Below are 19017 nucleotides of genomic sequence, written 5' to 3'. Positions count from 1 at the left end.
TATCATAGGCCGGGGGCTGTTTACCCATCTTGGGCCTCATCTGTCCATTTGCCCCGATCGTCCCCTCTTTCGCGTTGTGCACCATGTTTATTTTTTTTATGGTAAATATTAAAGAAAACTATGCCACGTATATAGTGTCGTTTCCCATTACCCCTGAGGATGCCAGGGATCTGGCAAACATTTTGGGGGCAGCGTATGAAGCGATTTTAGAGGCCGGCTATCGTCAGTGCTGACCCTAAACCATAGAGGGACAATAGAGGGCTGAGTGGTGATAGAACCATATTCCTGGTGCAGGAGTGACGTCTATCATATAAGACCCCCAGCCCCTCATAGTGTATAGCGTACAACACTCCGCAGTATACAGTGTAATACCTCACTTTATACAGTATATAACATCGCCCAGTATACAGTACCCCATAGTAAGCAATACACAGTATACAGCACCCCACAGTATGCAGTATAGCACCCTATAGTATACAGCACCTCACAGTATGCAATATATAGTATAGCACCCCACAGTATGCAGTAAAGCACCCTAAAGCATACAGTACCCCACAGTATGCAATATATAGTATAACACCTGTGAGATAGTGACAGATCTCACAGAGGTGAGAGGCAAGGAAGGGGTGGATAGTGCAGTCCACCACCCCTATTCCACCACAGGTGAGACCAGCTGGAGGTGCTCGGGCTGGCATAAAGCACCTCCCAGGGTGTCAGTCTAGGGGTAGGAGATTCGTTGTGCAACAGGGTCCTGCTGGAGGCTCTGTATTAGGTGTCTCAGCTGGGCTGGCTGATGGACCACGGGCTAGGTGCTAGCAGGAGCATTGGGGGACGCCGTGACGCCTGGGCGCAAGGGTCATGAGGCCGGAGTTTGAGGGACTACTGGGCCACACTCCCCCGTAAAGGTACTGGATGTGAGACCGTGTGTGAACAGGGCTCTGTACAACCAGGCGGCTGTGGGACAGTGGGCTGGGAAAGCCGCTTGTAATTACCGTGTGCGAATGGTGCTTTAAGTAAGGTAGGAAGATACCTTGTTTAGTGAGAGCCCAGCCGGGCAGGTGTTTATTTTGTATGATTTATGTTTGTTTTGTTGAGGTGCCAAATAAAAGCGATGTTTGGACCTTAAACTTGGTGTCTGGCGAAGATACTTGTGTGAATGACCCCCGGAGAAGAGCTAACCCCCCCACACACCCCACAGTATGCAGTATAGCATTCTATAGCATACAGTATAGCACCCCACAGTATACAACACCCAACAGTATACAGCACCCCACAGTATACAATGCCCCACAGTATATAGTACCCCACAGTATGCAATACATAGTATAACACCCCACAGTATGCAGTATAGAATCCTATAGCATACAGTATAGCACCCCACAGTATACAGTAGAGCAGTATAGCACCCCACAGTATACAGCACCCCACATTATACAGCACCCCACAGTATACAGCACCTCACAGTATACAGTAGAGCAGTATAGCACTCCGCAATATACAGCACCCCACAGTATACAGAACCCCACAGTATATAGTATATAGCACCCCACAGTATACAGCACCCCACAGTATACAGTAGAGCAGTACAGCACCCCACAGTATACAGCACCCCAGAGTATACAGTATACAGCACCCCACAGTATACAGCACCCCACAGTATACAGTAGAGCAGTATAGTATCCCACACTATACATCATCCCACACTATACAGTAGCTTTCAATATAATAGCATAACAGCCCCTGTCACCTTTTCCTGATGTAATCTTCACAAAAAAAGCTCCGCAATTATGGCAAACTTCTCCTGCAGCAACACTCCTGATAGAGAGAAAGGACCTTTGATTACCTCATAGCCATGTGACCAGTAATATCAATATGTTACTGGTCACATGGTAATGATGTCATCAAAGGTCCTTTCTCCTAAGAGAATCACAGCTCTCCTTCCTTGCAGAGATGTTGGGCTGGGCGCTGCTGCTCAGGCAGCACCCCCCTGTATAGCTGACAGTCTGACCCCCCCCCCAGGCACGAGACTGACTTTGGTCCACCCTCGGTGCACTTAACTGCTCATTTGCACATGGATTAAAAGTATTTTTCTCCAGAATAAAGCAACAGATCGCTACATTCAGCTGAGCTAGTCCTACAAGGCATGGTGCCTGGATTGACAATGAATTTCTGGTGACAGCTTTCTATCAACTACACATGCTGCAAAGTTATTCTTCTTGTTTAACAGGCATTGCTATAAGGTGACTGAACATTTGTACCGAAACACAATTTAATGGATTCACTGATGAAATGCTGTTATAGTCCATACCAAGACTTTACTGCTATCCCAAGGGACCATTAATGAAGGTGGAAGTTCAGAACTTCATGAAAGGTCCAACAAATAAGTTATATGGGAAATGCCTGAGTAGCCATTAGTTCTCCAAGACTAATATCCTGCAGGTCTGGAAAAAGGCCATTCATTCCCAAGAGTTGAAGGTCTAGAGAATAAATTGTAAGTATGTCTTGTAATATTGGCGTCATATTAGTTAGTGCTCTTTACATCTACAAAAATACTAGTAGTAACTCTTATAAAATGGATAAATCGAGCAGGCAATGAACCACCCTGCTGCCTACCTAACATACCGAGGCTATTTGCTCCAGCTGTAGTCTTTTATTACCGTTACATACGTGCTACATACGTGTTATGGTGCCCCCTATTGTTCTTTTGAGTCCCTCTCCATATAATGTGTAGGATGTTGGTGAGAACACGGTAGAGATTTGGCTTGAACAGCACGAGGTATCTCTCTGCCGCTTGAGTAAGAAGATAAAGATTTCGAGGCCGGGTTACTGAACATGTGTGACCACCAGCACTGAATGCATTAGATGGATGTTCTGTGAAGGAAGAGAACACCAGGGGGCGCCATAAAAAGTATGGAACAGTGACATCTAGACACAGGAGCATTTTGTTTTAATGATTCCAATTGAAAAATTATTAGATTTTGTGTTGAGTGGGAATGAATATTTACTCAGGAGACATCCCCTTTAAGGTGATCACACATATTGGATTGCAGCATTCTAGATCCTTGGCCCCCTCACTAACAAACCGATATATAAGTGAATATATTTATGTGTTCTATGAAGGATGTCTACAGGTTCCTATGAATGACTGTACATCCAAGACTCTCCTCCAGCACATTGGAGGAGATTTACAAGTACTGTATAGTGTTTTAGACACTTTTAGGGACTCGTCTGACAAGGAGTATGGCTATACTGGAAATGGTGCATTGCTTATGTTGTTTAATTTGCATTGTTGTATTTGGCGCATTTTTGGAGTAAAACTAAGCCAACAAATAGGTGGTATAAAGTTAGAGTAGACTAGGGATGCTCAACCTGCGGCCCTCCAGCTGTTGCAAAACTACAACTCCTAAAATAGCACAGCCCCAGCACAGCTAGAATAGCTGTAGGCTATCCAGGCATGCTGGGAGTTATAGTTTTTTAACAGCTGAGGGGCCGCAGGTTGGGCATGCCTAGACTAGATAGATTACAGGTGCGCCAAATTTATTATCATCCAGCATCAGTAAAAACATCTGGTACAATTTAAGACTTACTCTTAGACGGTGTTAGTACATCTTTCCCAATGTATTTCCATAGATTATTGTAAGATATAGTGGGGGAGCCCCAGTGGGTCCATAGACATTGGAAATCAGACATAAAGAAAAACTTCAATATGAAAGAGATTCTTAAAATGTTCTAGTTGGCCTATAAGACATGTCTGTTGACAAGTTATCAAGAGGAAAATATTCAGGGGATCCTGAGGGGCTGCATAGAATCCTTCAGTCCCTAAGACTTGTTGGAAGTGTCTAGAAGTCAGGGGGACCGCCATAAAAAACTGCATGAATCTGGAGCTGTTATTTAGTTATCCAGCCATGAGATGTTACCCCTTTACCTCTCCTCAAGGGGTTTTTGGCTAATGCTACTAAAGTTCTGTTAGGACATTTCATTTTGCTTTTCTGATTTAGGATTTTTCTTTCCTCTCTGTTCCTCTAGTTCCCCTCTACACTTCCTCTATTACTACCTTTTCTTTTCTTCACCTTACTTAACATACATAAGCCATATACCTTTGGATTGTCTGGTGATGTTATATAGCGGTGCACCTAGCCTTTCTGCTGCCTGAGGTGAAAACTGAAACGGCGCCCCCCCCCCTCCCCCAATACCCCCAATGCCAATTTGTTAAAGGGAACCTGTCACCGGGATTTTGTGTATAGAGCTGAGGACATGGGTTGCTAAATGGCCGCTAGCACATCCGCAATACCCAGTCCCCATAGCTCTGTGTGCTTTTATTGTGTCAAAAAAACTATTTGATACATATGCAAATTAACCTGAGATGAGTCCTGTCCCTGACTCATCTCACGTATAGGACTCATCTCAGGTTAATTTGCATATGTATCAAATCGTTTTTTTTACACAATAAAAGCACACAGAGCTATGGGGACTGGATATTGCGGATGTGCTAGCGGCCATCTAGCAGCCCATGTCCTTAGCTCTATACACAAAATCCAGGTGACAGGTTCCCTTTAACCTAACCCCTTTACCAAAATGAAAACGCTCATCACCCATGGCCCTTCTGCTGCCCCCCTCTTGCCCCTTCCTGGTGCTGCCTGAGGTCTCATTGGTGGTGCACCCCTAATGTTATATCACCAGACGAAGACTGGGAACTTAAAGAGGCCCTGAAAAAAAATCTGAAAGTGGCTCCATGTTGTAGGCGGCTCTAAATTGTTAGAAAGTGGCGCCATAATGCAGCACAAAATATCAACCCAGCGAACCAAATACCACAGGGCAGCACAGTATACTGCCCCAGCAGCAGAAAATTCTTCTCCAGAAGTTGCCCTTCTATGGTGGCCAGAACCAGCTGCCAAGTTCTGTCCTTCTCCAGTTGTCCCTAATTAAGATATGGAGAAGGGTCTTGAGGAGGTGAGGCATGGGCCATGGCACTGAGCCCTAAATTTAATGTGCTGCCTGGTCTTTCAGCATTACCAACAACTCAGGAGAATACAGCACCACGTACCATACCTATTACATCTAATAGTGTTTTCAGTATTAATAATGTCTCCTATTGTCTGCCCATTAATGACCCCTATAGTGCCCTGTATGCTCCTCGTGTGGCCTTTTGGGCAGCCCCTGGGTATCGGCCCACATGGCAGTTTCCTGGAGCGGTCTATGGCCAGTCTACTCCGTTTATCATTGTGCTTTTCACATTACATTGTTTATTTTGGTGTCACTGTTTTTTTCATATTGTATATTAATACTATTTGAAATTGGCAACAACAATTTACTTTGGTCGTTGCCATTACGGCACATGAACCAATCGGCACTTGTGTCAAAGGTTCACTTCATGACTTCTTCACCCTATTTTATATTGTGCTGTATTCTACAATATCAATACAAATGTGATGTTCTCTAAATTTTTAATTACTATCGCTTAATCTTTTTTCATATACTGTTTCCACGGATTACCTGTATAACCTGATTAGGATGCTTCTACAATATGTAACAAGACTCGAGTGCATAGAGAACGATACAAATATTACAGATTGCATCTGATTGTTGCTATGGACAATACTCCTACTTGTGTGCGCAAGGTTAGTCCTCGTATGTCAGGAGCACTATTAGACATTAGCATGCATTAACCCGTCCTATTATGTGCTATTATGGTTGTTTCCAGATAATTACATTTGGATTTTCACTGCCGTTTTGCAGTATGAGTAAACGGACCTTTCTTCTTCAGATGGAAACTGCATGACGATTGATGTGGTCAATGATACTGAATTAGGGAAGTGTTTGTATCTAAATATTGATGGAGAGATGTAAGTGCGGCTGATGCACTGAACGGCTGTTATGGTCTTATTCCCCTGTTAAAGGGGTTGGCTCATTTCACACTTTGATGGCATATTGCTAGGATATGCCACCAAAGGTGTTTTCCCGGGCTTTTAATATTGATGACGTATTCACAGGATAGGTCATCAATATCAGATCGGCGTGGGTCCGACACCCGGCACCCCTGACGATCAGTTGTTCGAGGAGATGCGCGCGCAGTGTGCACATGCCATCACCCTTCTGTCTTCCTTCTCGCCGCTGATGTCTATGGCAAAGCAGCGGTGAGCAGGAAGAGAGAAGGGAGACGTCACGTGCGCACTGCGCGCCGTCTTCTCATACAGATGATTGTCGGGGTACCGGGTGTTAGCCCCTCGCTGAGGATAGGTCATCAATATTAAAAGCCCGGGGAACCCCTTTAATATCACATAGGTACGGATCTCTGGGACCTGCTCCTATCTCTAGAATGGGGCCCTCAAAGTGAATGGAGAGCAGCTGTGCATGCGCAGTCATCCTGTGTTCACCACTATGGGAGTTCCGAAAAACATCTGAGCGCACTGGTTTGGCTCTTTTTTGCGCAGTGCACTGTCCATTGACCGCTATGGTACTTCAAAAAACATCTGAGCGCACTCACTCGGCTATCATAAGAGAGCATACCGCGCATGCGCAGCTGCTCTCCTTTCACTTCAGGGGCACATTCTGGAGATAGCAGTGGATCCCAGAGGTGGGAGCAGCACCTATCTGACATTGATGGCATATCCTAGCGATATTAGGTGAGCTAACTCCTATAAGACTTTATTTTGATGTAGATTATCATGGCACCATGCATACATATGTCCTTACGGTGGTATATTCAGTTATGAACATGGAGCATTTTCATGTGTTCAGGATCAATGGAAGAAAGCATTTCCTTGATGCTCAGACAATCAATCATGGATGTTCTGACCCAGGGATGGATCTATGACATCAGGTGTTTTTCACATACAGCAGACAAGCCCATAGACTTCAGAGATATGCTGAAATCTGTCCTTTCATAACTGTGTTGAAAAGTGAAGTCAACTAAGCCTTTCAATCCAGAGACATCCTGCAAAACAAAAAACAACTTCATGGGAATCAATCCGTGTAAAACATTTGCAACATTATAGGCATACACTTGCGTAGGTCTGTGGCACACGTTTGGCAGTAAAATTCCCTCTTTGCTCTGTGCTTTGTTCTTCAGCCACTTACATGCAGTACACTTGGGCAGCTGACGGTTGTGTGACACAGCTGACACCCACTGGTAGTGTCCATTATGAGAGATGCTTAACCCCTTTGGATGTCACTGTGCACAGTTAGATGGAGGGGTCTCCACGTGACCCCCAGATTGGTCCACCACGTCAGGTGCCGTTTGATTGTCAGGGCAGCCTGGGGCATTGTGAAGACTCTAGGGCTGCCCATTGTAATCTTCCTATTAAAGGGAACCTGTCCGCATGTTTGGGGCTACTAAATCTTAGTTGTGTAATGGCATTTTGGTGGTTTAGTGGCCCAAAACTAAGTGACAGGTTCTGTTTAGGCCCTGGAAGCACAGGAAGATGTCATAATTCCCACAGACTGCAAAAGTAAAGTATTCCAATGTGTGGATACGATTGCAGCATGTTCCAGTCCCCTGTGGGGACTAAAAATTATAACTAGGGATGAACAAATCGACTTTGGATGAAACATCCGAAGTTGATTCGCATAAAACTTTGTTTCAATACTGTACGGAGTGAGCGGAGCAAGTGGTACCTTGGAACCGAACCAGAGTTCGGGAAATGTTTTTTTACAGTATAAATCAATTTCTGAAATTATTATGCGAAGTCAAGTCTCGCGAGACTTCGCAAAGTAATGACTTCGGCTCATCGAAGCCAATACATTCTAATACTGTACGGAGCACTCGCTCCGTACAGTATTGAAACAAAGTTTTATGCGAATCGACTTCGGATGTTTCACCCGAAGTCGATTCGCTCACCCCCGTATTATAACAACAAAAAAAAGGTTTTTTAAAATCTAAAAAAAAAAAGGCTTGAGGAAGGCTCCAGCATAGAGCTGAAACGTCGCATGTCCTGTCTGGGTAAATAAAGATTTTTCTACTTTTTATCTCATGGAGTGCTGCCCGCTTTTTTGACTTAAAAAAAAAAATTCAAAAAAAAAAATAAAAAAAAAAATATATATATATATATATATATATATAAAAAATTTAGATCATCCCACTTTGCAAATGTTACAAATAAAAATAAACAATAAAAAATAACCATCATTATTACCACTGCATCCAAAATGTCTGAACTATTAAAACATAAAAGTATTCTGCCCCCAATCGCCATTTTTTTGGTTACCTCGCCCCCTGAAAAAGAAGCAGTCAAAAAGTCACATGTAGTCCAATACAGGACAGATAAAAACTACAGCTTGCCCCACAAAAAGATAATTTCTCACATGGCTGTGTAGATTGAAACATAAATTTAGTGTCGGCATATGGCTACAGAAAAGGAATAATTTTTAAAAAATTTTTGAAACTACTAAACTATAAGAAAAACTATATAAATTGAATATCAATCTATTCTTACTGACCATACAAAAAAATGTTGACATCAACTTTTTGGGCACAAAAATGAACTCCCCCACCCAAAAAAATAAATAAAAATTTGATGGAATTTTCAATACATGATATGATAAATATAAAGGATACCACAAAAAAATACAACTTGCCCCACAAAAAAAAAATCTCATATGCAGCATGTGAAAATAAAACGTGTGCCTCTTGGAAGGGTTAAAAGTTGTCCCGGTGAGTTGAGTTGCAATGTTTGATGGCTAAGAATTAGTCACGTGACCAGTGTTTGCGCACAACAAGAGTGCCACCTTCAGGTTCAAAAAGTGTAGATGCTTAAGTACACTTTATTATATGTAATGTTTTAATAAACAGCTGTAATTTTTATCTTTGTTGAAAGTAGGTGCATGGGTTTGGCTGGAAAAGTAGTTCTATTTGAAGCTCTTATTCCAGTTGCGTGAACCATATCAGTCTACAAAAGTTTACGATTTCATGCTACGTCTGGAGTCCATCAGAACACAGTAAAAACCACATCAAATGTGCTGCAAAAACATATTCAGCAAGTCATAAAATATCCCCCAAAAAAACATCAAAATAACTGCAGATCTCTCTACCACCAGCTAAGAACAGTGGGGGTCAATTACTTAGGGCTGGCATTTCACCAGTCATTGAGGCATTGGCTTGGATCTGGTGTAGATTTTCGTTAATTATATAGTTGTCTGGTGTAAATGATAGTAAATGTGTAGGGCCATGGGACCCCCGTCCCTTCTGAAAAGCGGCAAGCGCAGTGGAGAAATGCCAAAAGTGGCAAATCTTTGAGCAAAATGCTCTAGGTGACTTTTGTACAGCAAAAAAATGGTTTACACGTTTTGTAAATGACCCCTGGTGGTTCATAATAAGGCCTCATGCACACGACCGTACGTAAATCCACGGATCCACAAAATATGGATACTGGCCACGTGCATCCCACAATTTCCACAAGCCCCATTTTAAAAATGCCTATTCATGTCTGCAACATGGACTTTTTTTCGGGACAGCATGCGGTGTGCTTTTTGCATCGGCCCCATTGAAATGACTAGGTCCGCATCCGCTCTGCAAAAATTGACCAAAAATACAGTTGTGTGTGTAAGGCCAAAAAAGGGAGCTAGGTAATCCTGGTATTCATGGGAAACAAGCAAGGTGCAAATCATTGGTATCTAAGAGTAAAATCAATACTACAACTGCAAAAAAAAGCTCCAAAATGATTCCTTTACTGGCTGTGCTCGGTATTGCCTCCCAGGCCTATTCACTTGAAAGGGGCAGAGCTGCGCCTAGGCCATGTGACCGGTGAACGTGACGTCACTGGCCTAGGGAACGGCTGCAGCGCTCACCGGATCACCACATCCTCTTCAAACAGCTGATCGGTGGCAGGGTAGGGGGTGTGCTGAGAGACGGGGTAAAGGAAAGGGGGTGGGTTCTTCTAATCTGTGGGCACCAATCAGCCTAGATGAACGTTCAGCAGAGGTCAGAGGGGGCCCGAGAACCAGCCCTCAGACTGCATTTGTTATATAGTGTGAAATGTAAGAGCTGTAGAAGCCAAACAGTAATCTATTACAAAATGCTTATTAGCCTCAAATTTATGTTATTTTTTTAAATTGGCTCCAAAGGTGCCCATAGTTAAAAGTGTAATGTAATGAAATAAAGATCAGACATCATACAGGACATGACAATCTCTTTCTAACAAAGTTGAACCAGCCCTGTACCTCACATGGGTCCAGAGCAGGGCCGGACTGGGACAAAAAATAGGCCTGGGCATTTTTGACTGAGCAGCCCAATCACATGACCCCCAACAGGCCCCACCCCCTTGCAGTCTAGGGGCGGAGCCAAAACCGGAAGCATAATTGAGGGGCAGGGCCAGCCACCAGTAAGATAGGAAGGCTTCAGCCAACACACAAGCTTTGCAACAACCAACATACAGACCTTGCTACAATATAGGAGGCTACAGAAAAGTCTTATAATATCCTCAGTGGATCTCAACCTCCCCATCCTCCACACCCTGTACAGGTCAGTGCCCCCGAAATAGCACTCACAGTTCTCCAGCAACTCTGGCAAATACCACCAATTCCGTACACAGGCGAACCACAACACCACCTCACTGACAGCTTTTTCCTGGTCTGTCAAAGACAATACTCTATTGGCTGGGAAGTCTGCTGTGATACGCAATTTCCGCTCCAAATTGAAAGCTTTGTTGGTAGCAGAGAATGCTGACACTCAGGTGGATGCTTGCAGAATGTGGAGCTAGCATACAGGTGATAAAATGTTATCAGAGGCAGAGCAGACAGATGTAAACGAGCGCCGGTCTGTCAGGTACTAGTGCAGTATGCATCAGCCTGCTCAGATGACCAACGCTCGTTTACATCTGCCTGCTCGGCCTCTGAGCAGGGCAATGAGAGGGAGGAGCTACCTCAACATGTGCATCGGGCATAACGGCCGTGCCCGGGAAATGGAATAGCGGCCGTGCCCGGGAATAGCGGCCGTGCCCGGCCGAACACAATCAGGCTAACCAGGGGTCAAGTCCTGGGAAAAAAAGTGTGGGAACTCACCCAAGTGCCTCCGCGTGATGTCACAGCACGCGGCGTTCGCAAAGGGCAGGGGAGGTCGGCTGGAGCAAGCAAATACTGTATTTTTTGCCCTATTAGACGCACCAGCCCATAAGACGCAACTAGGTTTTATAGGGGGACAATAAGAAAAAAATATTTTTCATTACACCTCAGGTCAGACCACCAATCAGACCCCCAATGTTAATCAGACCTCAGCTAACAGCCCCAATAATATCCCCAACGTTAATAAGACCCCAATAAGACCTCAGATCAGACCCCAATATGAATGACCCCCAATCAGACCTCACATAATAGCCCCATGCCTCATAGCAGCCCCCAATAGCCTCATAGCAGCCACCAGTGCCTCTCATCAGCCCCCCAGTGCCTCTCATCAGCCCCCCAGTGCCTCTCATCAGCCCCCCTGCGCCTCTCATCAGCCCCACAGCGCCTCTCATCAGCCCCCCAGTGCCTCTCATCAGCCCCCCAGTGCCTCTCATCAGCCCCCCAGTGCCTCGTCTCATCAGCCCCACAGCGCCTCTCATCAGCCCCACAGTGCCTCTCATCAGCCCCCCTGCGCCTCTCATCAGCCCCACAGCACCTCTCATCAGCCCCCCTGCGCCTCTCATCAGCCCCTCTGTGCCTCTCATCAGCCCCCCAGTGCCTCTCATCAGCCCCCCAGTGCCTCGTCTCATCAGCCCCACAGCGCCTCTCATCGGCCCCCCTGCGCCTCTCATTAGCCCCACAGCACCTCTCATCAGCCCCCCTGCGCCTCTCATCAGCCCCTCTGTGGCTCTCATCAGCCCCCCAGTGCCTCTCATCAGCCCCCCAGTGCCTCTCATCAGCCCCCCAGTGCCTCATCTTATCAGCCCCACAGCGCCTCTCATCAGCCTCCCTGCGCCTCTCATCAGCCCCACAGCACCTCTCATCAGCCCCCCTGCGCCTCTCATCAGCCCCTCTGTGCCTCTCATCAGCCCACTGCCCATAATATATGAAAAAAAAAACCACTTACCTCTCCTGCTCCTGGACGCAGACGCTCCTCTTCTCCTGCTGTCGGCTGTGCTGTGAAAGCTGCGCACAGCATGACGTCGTCACATCACAGAGCGACTCACTCCTGTGCGCACTGCGCAGCCTGCAGAGCCAACAGCCGAGGACCAGGTAGCGGTGAGTACAAAGCATTCACCGCTTCCTTCCTGGTCCTTTTGCCCTGAAACTTTGGGAACGGCGTTCCTGCCATGAAAAAAGTGCAGGAACGCCGTTCCCACCCGTTCCCCCTCGACTCGAGCCCTGAGGTGGCCCGGCCCACCGGGCAAATGCCCGGTCTGCCCTGTGGCCAGTCCGCCCCTGATGCCTAGAGATGCGTGTCTGCCCTGTCGCCCTCATCCAAGACTCCAGAATCATAATTAGGCTTTCCTTCACCAAGATTCAGTTCACTGCATAGCCCCGTACCTGGGGCCCAACCTTGGCACCTAACACAGGCCCACTCCCTGCTAGCATTCCATCCTCTTACTCAGTGTCTCACAACTGATAGGGTTACACACTGTAGTTCGTTCTTCCTGACTAGCAAAAAAAAAAAATGACATCAGAACGTTGTATTTGAGCCTGGAATTCCCGTTCTTTTGGAGTAGCAAGGAAACCTGGCATCAGGACATTGTATTAGGGCTTGGGACTCCCCTCTAAGAGCTAAAACTGAGAGCTGCTTTGTATGAGCATCCCTGACTCATTCAGACTTAGGTCACCCTTCTATTACAGGGACAGCCATTCATCTGAAATGAAATACCTGGCTGGATGTGGATGGTCGAGGCGTCCCCCAGCAAAATCAGCTGTTTTCTAGAGATGTTGAGAGAACATCAGCTGATGACTCCAGTGGCCACATTTTCAGTGAACAAGGAGTGAAGGAGTGACAGCTCCTTTAACTTAGGCGTTTGCTACGAGGTCTGAATTAATTTAGGGTTCTGGTCAGAGGTTAGAATACATTTTTTGGCCTGGTTTGGGTCTGAATTAATTCAGAGGTCAGGTCTGGGGTCTCAATTACATATACAGCAAGCTGTAATGCACAGTGTACTCTGACTGCTTTTTCCTGCTTCCAGTACATCAACTTCAGGAACTGAATGTTCACTTGTCACCTTATATGTATAATCCACAATTGATATTGACACAATATAATGTTATTCAGTTCACCTACAGTATGTGGTTCCAATGTTATGGCTGATCGGTGTGTAATGTACTGTGCACCGCAGTTGGGCAGCCATAGAGCAGAGCAAGTTTTTATTGCAACTTTAATTCTGATGCCCTTTCCTTAGGTTAGGCCATCAGTGTTTGATTTCTTGGAGTCTGCCATGTCCCCTTCATAGTCTACACAGGCACAATGCACTGCCCCTTTCTGCAGACCATGCCCAATTCTAATAGGCCACACGTCCTTTTCATGACATGGCACTGCCCCCTCGGTGTACATTTGGGTGCCAGAGCTGCATCTGATCCCACACAAAGGTTCATGGAGGACTGTAGTACGGGAAGTAAATAGATCTCTCCATTTTTCAGGAGCCTCCTGGATATTCTTCTTTTTTCTTTTCTTTTTTCTTTTTATCTCAAACACAGAATTAAATTAAACATATCGCAAAAAAAGTTAAATACAAAAGCAAAGAAATAAAAATTTAGAAAATTTAGAAAAAGAGTCTCTTAATGGCTTGGATAATTAAAGCATCCCAAAGTTACAGATTTTTAAAACTAGGCTCTGTCAGGAAGGTGAAAAATAACAGGAAGTGGGATTAATAATAATGCTTATTTACGGCATAGTGAAATTAAAAAAAATGTTTTTCTTTAACCATATGTACCCTGCTATAAACAAAAAAGTTGAAGTATTTCAGGGGAAAAAGAGCAAAAGTATGGACACTAATGGGAAATGTAATTTGCATCAGCCCTACCAACACTTTGCTATGGGGGTAATAATTGGTCCACACATCGGTTGTGCTGCACTCAGGGCTCGGGCTGTTGTGTGCTCCTCCAGTCCCAGGCTGTAGAGAACAGAGAGCTGCTGATTGGTGGATTAGAATCTGATCAACCAATCAGCACTGCCCCTCAGAAACATGAATGATAATTGCTGTTACCAACTGTCATTCCTGGTTGCCGGCTGCAGGAGGAGGAAGATGTCTCCCAGCTCTGCTGCATCACCCCCTCCCCCCCCGCCTCTGTCTGCAGGAGAGAAGCATCCGTGTGTCTGTAATGAAGTCTGCGACCCCTCTTTAGATCATGGTAAGTTCTGACATTGCAGGAGGGGGATCATTACTGGACCAGGGAACTGTATGGGATGATTTATGTGGATGAAGAGGTTCATCTAAACCTCTGTATAAGACGAGTGGAGCTGTTCATAGCAGCCAATAAAGTTCCAGCTTTCAGACTATTTGGAAAGTGCCTTTGGTTCATCTATTCACTGCCCCCTCTATCGTACTGGTCACTTCCCACCCTAATTTACAGATCACTGCCTTATCTTACAATTCACTTCCATATATTACTGGTCACTGTCCTAACTCACTGGTTATTACCCTACCTTACTGGTCTCTATCCGCCCGATTTTACTGCTAACTGTCCTATCTTCAATTCACTGAGATTGATGATGTAGAACACCAAAGAAGATATGTTGGGAATTATGGGTTATCTCAATGTCCTGTTTTTGGGTATGGTCACGAATCAGTAAAATCCGTTTTTTACACTACAATTGGGGTTATGGATGATATTTATTGTGAGTGACTCTCACAACTTACCCATTATTAATTATTGTATCGCCCATTATCGTATGTATCAGTGGTCCTAATAGTCTGACATTTCCACTGTCCTGTCTTACTGGTCATTACCCTATCATACTGGTTATTATTCATCCTATCTTACTGGTCTCTGTCCTATCTTACTGCTTACCATCTCCCCTATCTTCCTGGATGCTTCTCTATCTTACTGGTCAATGTTCCCCCTATTTCACTGGTCACACAAACAACAGCAACCATGATAACACCAAGGTAAGGAGAGGCGATGATTAAGGCTACTTTCAAACTGGTGTTTTGGTTTCCGTTTGTGAGATCCGTTCAGGGCTCTCACAAGCGGCCCAAAACGGATCAGTTTTGCCCTAATGCATTCTGAATGGAAAAGGATACGATCAGTATGCCTCAGCTTGCCTTCGTTACGTCTCCATTCTGCTTTGGTGTCCGTCTGACGAAACTGAGCCAAACGGATCCGTTCTGACACACAATGTAAGTCAATGGGGACGGATCCGTTTTCTATGACACAATCTGGCACAATAGAAAATGGATCCATCCTCCAATGACTTTCAATGGTGTTCAAGATGGATCCGCCCTGGCTATGTTAAAGATAATACAAACGGATCTGTTCAGAACGGATGCAAACTTTTGTATTTGTATAGAGAGGACCGGCACTCGCTTTAGTTATGATTTTCAAGTAATTTTAATGGTCACATACAAGTGGTAAGTGACGCGTTTCGGCTACTATGAGCCTTTGTCAAACATAATCATTACAAGCAAAAAACAAGTTTAAATAGCCCGCGATGGAGCCGGAAATGACGTAGGTAACCATGGCAACGTCGTAAACAAAGGGCACAACAATACAGAAATAAGATTTTTGTAAAAGAATGTCATTAGTTGTCAGGGCACCATGCTTTATAGTGCTGTATTTTGCTGCACATTGTTATAGTGGTGTATAATGCTAGAAGCTGCAAAAAAATCAGCTGGAAAAAATTGCATAAATTCACAAGGCACCATGCTTTACACTGCTGTAACATGCTAAGCATTATGTTGTAGGTACAGAATGTTACATAATAATGAATATTAAATACTTCATGCTGAATGGTAAGCTTGCATAATACTATATTATACTTTACAGTGCTAAACACCATACTTTACAGTGCTATATTTTGCTGCATATTGTTATAATGGTATGAAATGCTAAAAGCTACATACTGCAATGAATTCGCAGGAACAGAGGTCATAAATATACAGGACACCATGCTTTACAGTGCTGCAGCATACGAAGCATTATTGTGATGGTACAAGATATTAGATATTAAACACTATATGCTAAACGGTGAACTTATGCCCTGATCAGACACTAAATGACACAGATTTTGGAATGCATCAAGTTCTCTGTGGAAGAAAGAATAAGGGAACATGTTCAAAGGGTAACTACAGACTATATCTTAAAGGAAACTGTTCAGATCATAGTCACGATTTAACCCCTTAGGTTCTAGGGTTTGCAGGCGATGAATCCAGTAGGCTTCTCGTTTTTTAAGCATTTTAAGCCTGTCTCCTCCTCTCCGGGGTAGTGATACGTGTTCTATTATCTATAGTGTTTAATATCTAATATCTTGTACCATCACAATAATGCTTTGTATGCTGCAGCACTGTAAAGCATGGTGTCCTGTATATTTATGACCTCTGTTTCTGCGAATTCATTGCAGTATGTAGCTTTTAGCATTTCACACCATTATAACAATATGCAGCAAAATATAGCACTGTAAAGTATGGTGTTTAGCACTGTAAAGTATAATATAGTATTACGCAAGCTTACCATTCAGCATGAAGTATTTAATATTCATTATTATGTAACATTCTTTACCTACAACATAATGCTTAGCATGTTACAGCAGTGTAAAGCATGGTGCCTTGTGAATTTATGAAATTTTTTCCAGCTGATTTTTTTGCAGCTTCTAGCATTATACACCACTATAACAATGTGCAGCAAAATACAGCACTATAAAGCATGGTGCCCTGACAACTAATGACATTCTTTTACAAAAATCTTATTTCTGTATTGTTGTGCCCTTTGTTTACGACGTTGCCATTTCCGGCTCCATCGCGGGCTATTTAAACTTGTTTGTTGCTTGTAATGATTGTTTGACAAAGGCTCATAGTAGCCGAAACGCGTCACTTACCACTTGTATGTGACCATTAAAATTACTTGAAAATCATAACTAAGGCGAGTGCCGGTCCTCTCTATACAAGTATCTGCGGACCTTCCCTGGACACGCGCACCGCATCGCTGACAGCGGAGTGCCGCCTGTATCTTCTTTGGAGCAAACGGTTGTATTATCTGAAGGGATCCATCTGTGCAGATCCATGACGGATCCGCACCAAACGCTAGTGTGAAAGTAGCCTAATTATTATGTCCACTGCTTTTGGTAGTTCACAGCACAAGGAGAGATTTATCATTCCTGTACACCACAAAACTGATAAACAAAAGTTGCAAATTCTGTTTAAAAATGTTTGAAGGCTACTTTCACACTAGTATTGTTTGAATCTGGCGTTCAATTCCGACACCGCAACTGCCCACTGGATCCGGAAAAACGTGTGAAGACTGGTTACATTTGAATCCTGATCAGGATTTTGATCACAATGAAAAAATGCATTGGAAAAAACGGATCCGCCGTTTATGGACTTTAACTTTTTTTTCACATTTTTTCACATTTTTCGGGTTTAACATCCAAAAGCCGGATCCGGTTTGACTGAACACACGGCGCCGGATCCGGCGTTAATGCAAGTCAATGGGAAAAAGACCAGATCCGGCGTTCAGTCAAAGTGTTCAGGATTTTTGGCCGGAGGTGCTACGGTTTTCTGAAAAGCCTGATCAGTCAAAAAGACTGAACTGAAGACATCCTGATGCATCCTGAACAGATTGCTCTCCATTCAGAATGCATTAGGATAAAACTGATCAGTTCTTTTCCGGATTTGAGCCCCTAGGACGGAACTCAGCACCGGAAAAGAAAAACGCTAGTGTGAAAATGACGTTTTTACTGCCAGCCTCTCCATTTTTTGAAAGGGGTGGGCTTGGACATCAGCCCCAGAAGATTTACTTGATGTATGCCAGTTTTCTACTCTAAATGATCGAAGTGCATCAGAGGATGTACTTAATTTTTAATCAGGCATGACCTTCATGATAAATCCCTCCTGCTCTTGATAAATCTCCCCTGAGATGTTTGGTGAGTGGAAAACAACTCCAAAGCCTGGTAGAGGAAAAAGGGGAAAAGGGAAAAATAAGCCCAAAAATGAAAAGGAGCAAGGAGATATAAGAGGAATCTTTAACTTAAGCAGTCACACCCTAACAGAGGGAGAAAAGAATGTCCTGAGTAAGGGCTTGAAATATGCACCAAGCCAGAGGATCAATAAGTTTGAGGCATTTTTGGATATTCATAAATTCATCAGAAAAATAAATATGGCCAAATATTGGATTAATAACCCTGCACCACAGAACATAAATGTTGAAGGGATTAATATAAAATCGGATAAGGATAGGGAGATCCTACACACAATAATGAAAGAAAAATCAAAGTTTTTTCCGAAAAATCCCAATAACGAATGTGTAGAGGCCTTTAAAACTGGTCTATTAAAGGAGTTGGAAGAGATGGATATGGATAAGGGGACACAAAATTTAACATATAAAGAGAGAAAAGCCCTTAAAGATCTGGAAAAAAACCCAGATATTATTATAAAGCCAGCTGATAAAGGAGGGGGGGTTGTTGTAATGAACAAAGAAAAATATGAAGCCGAAATGGCAAGATTAGTATCAGATACAACAACATACAAAAAATTGAAAAGTAACCCCACCCAGGAGTATAAATTGACTCTGGATAACATTCTATCAGAGGGTTTTAAAAAAGGGATATTGAATAAAAAAGAATATGAATACCTTTCCATCCCATTCCCGCTAGTACCGGTGATTTACCATCTGCCCAAAGTACATAAAAATCCAACAGATCCTCCGGGGAGGCCAATTGTTTCGGGGCTTAACTCGTTGACGTGCAGGGTCACGGAATACATTGACTTTTATCTGCAGGGATACGTGTTGCAAAATCCCTCGCATTTAAAGGACACTGGATCCGTGTTAGATCTTATTGAAGGCCTTAGTCCCCCAACTGTGAATACATGGATGGCCACAATTGACGTGGCATCCCTGTACACTGTCATCCCAAAAAAATTAGGGATGGAGGCGGTAGAAAGTAGGATTAGGAATGATGAAAGAATAGGGGAT

Source organism: Bufo bufo, chromosome 6 (assembly GCF_905171765.1).
Source record: "Bufo bufo chromosome 6, aBufBuf1.1, whole genome shotgun sequence".
Lineage (NCBI taxonomy): Eukaryota > Metazoa > Chordata > Amphibia > Anura > Bufonidae > Bufo > Bufo bufo.
This window is presented reverse-complemented; position numbering follows the sequence as displayed.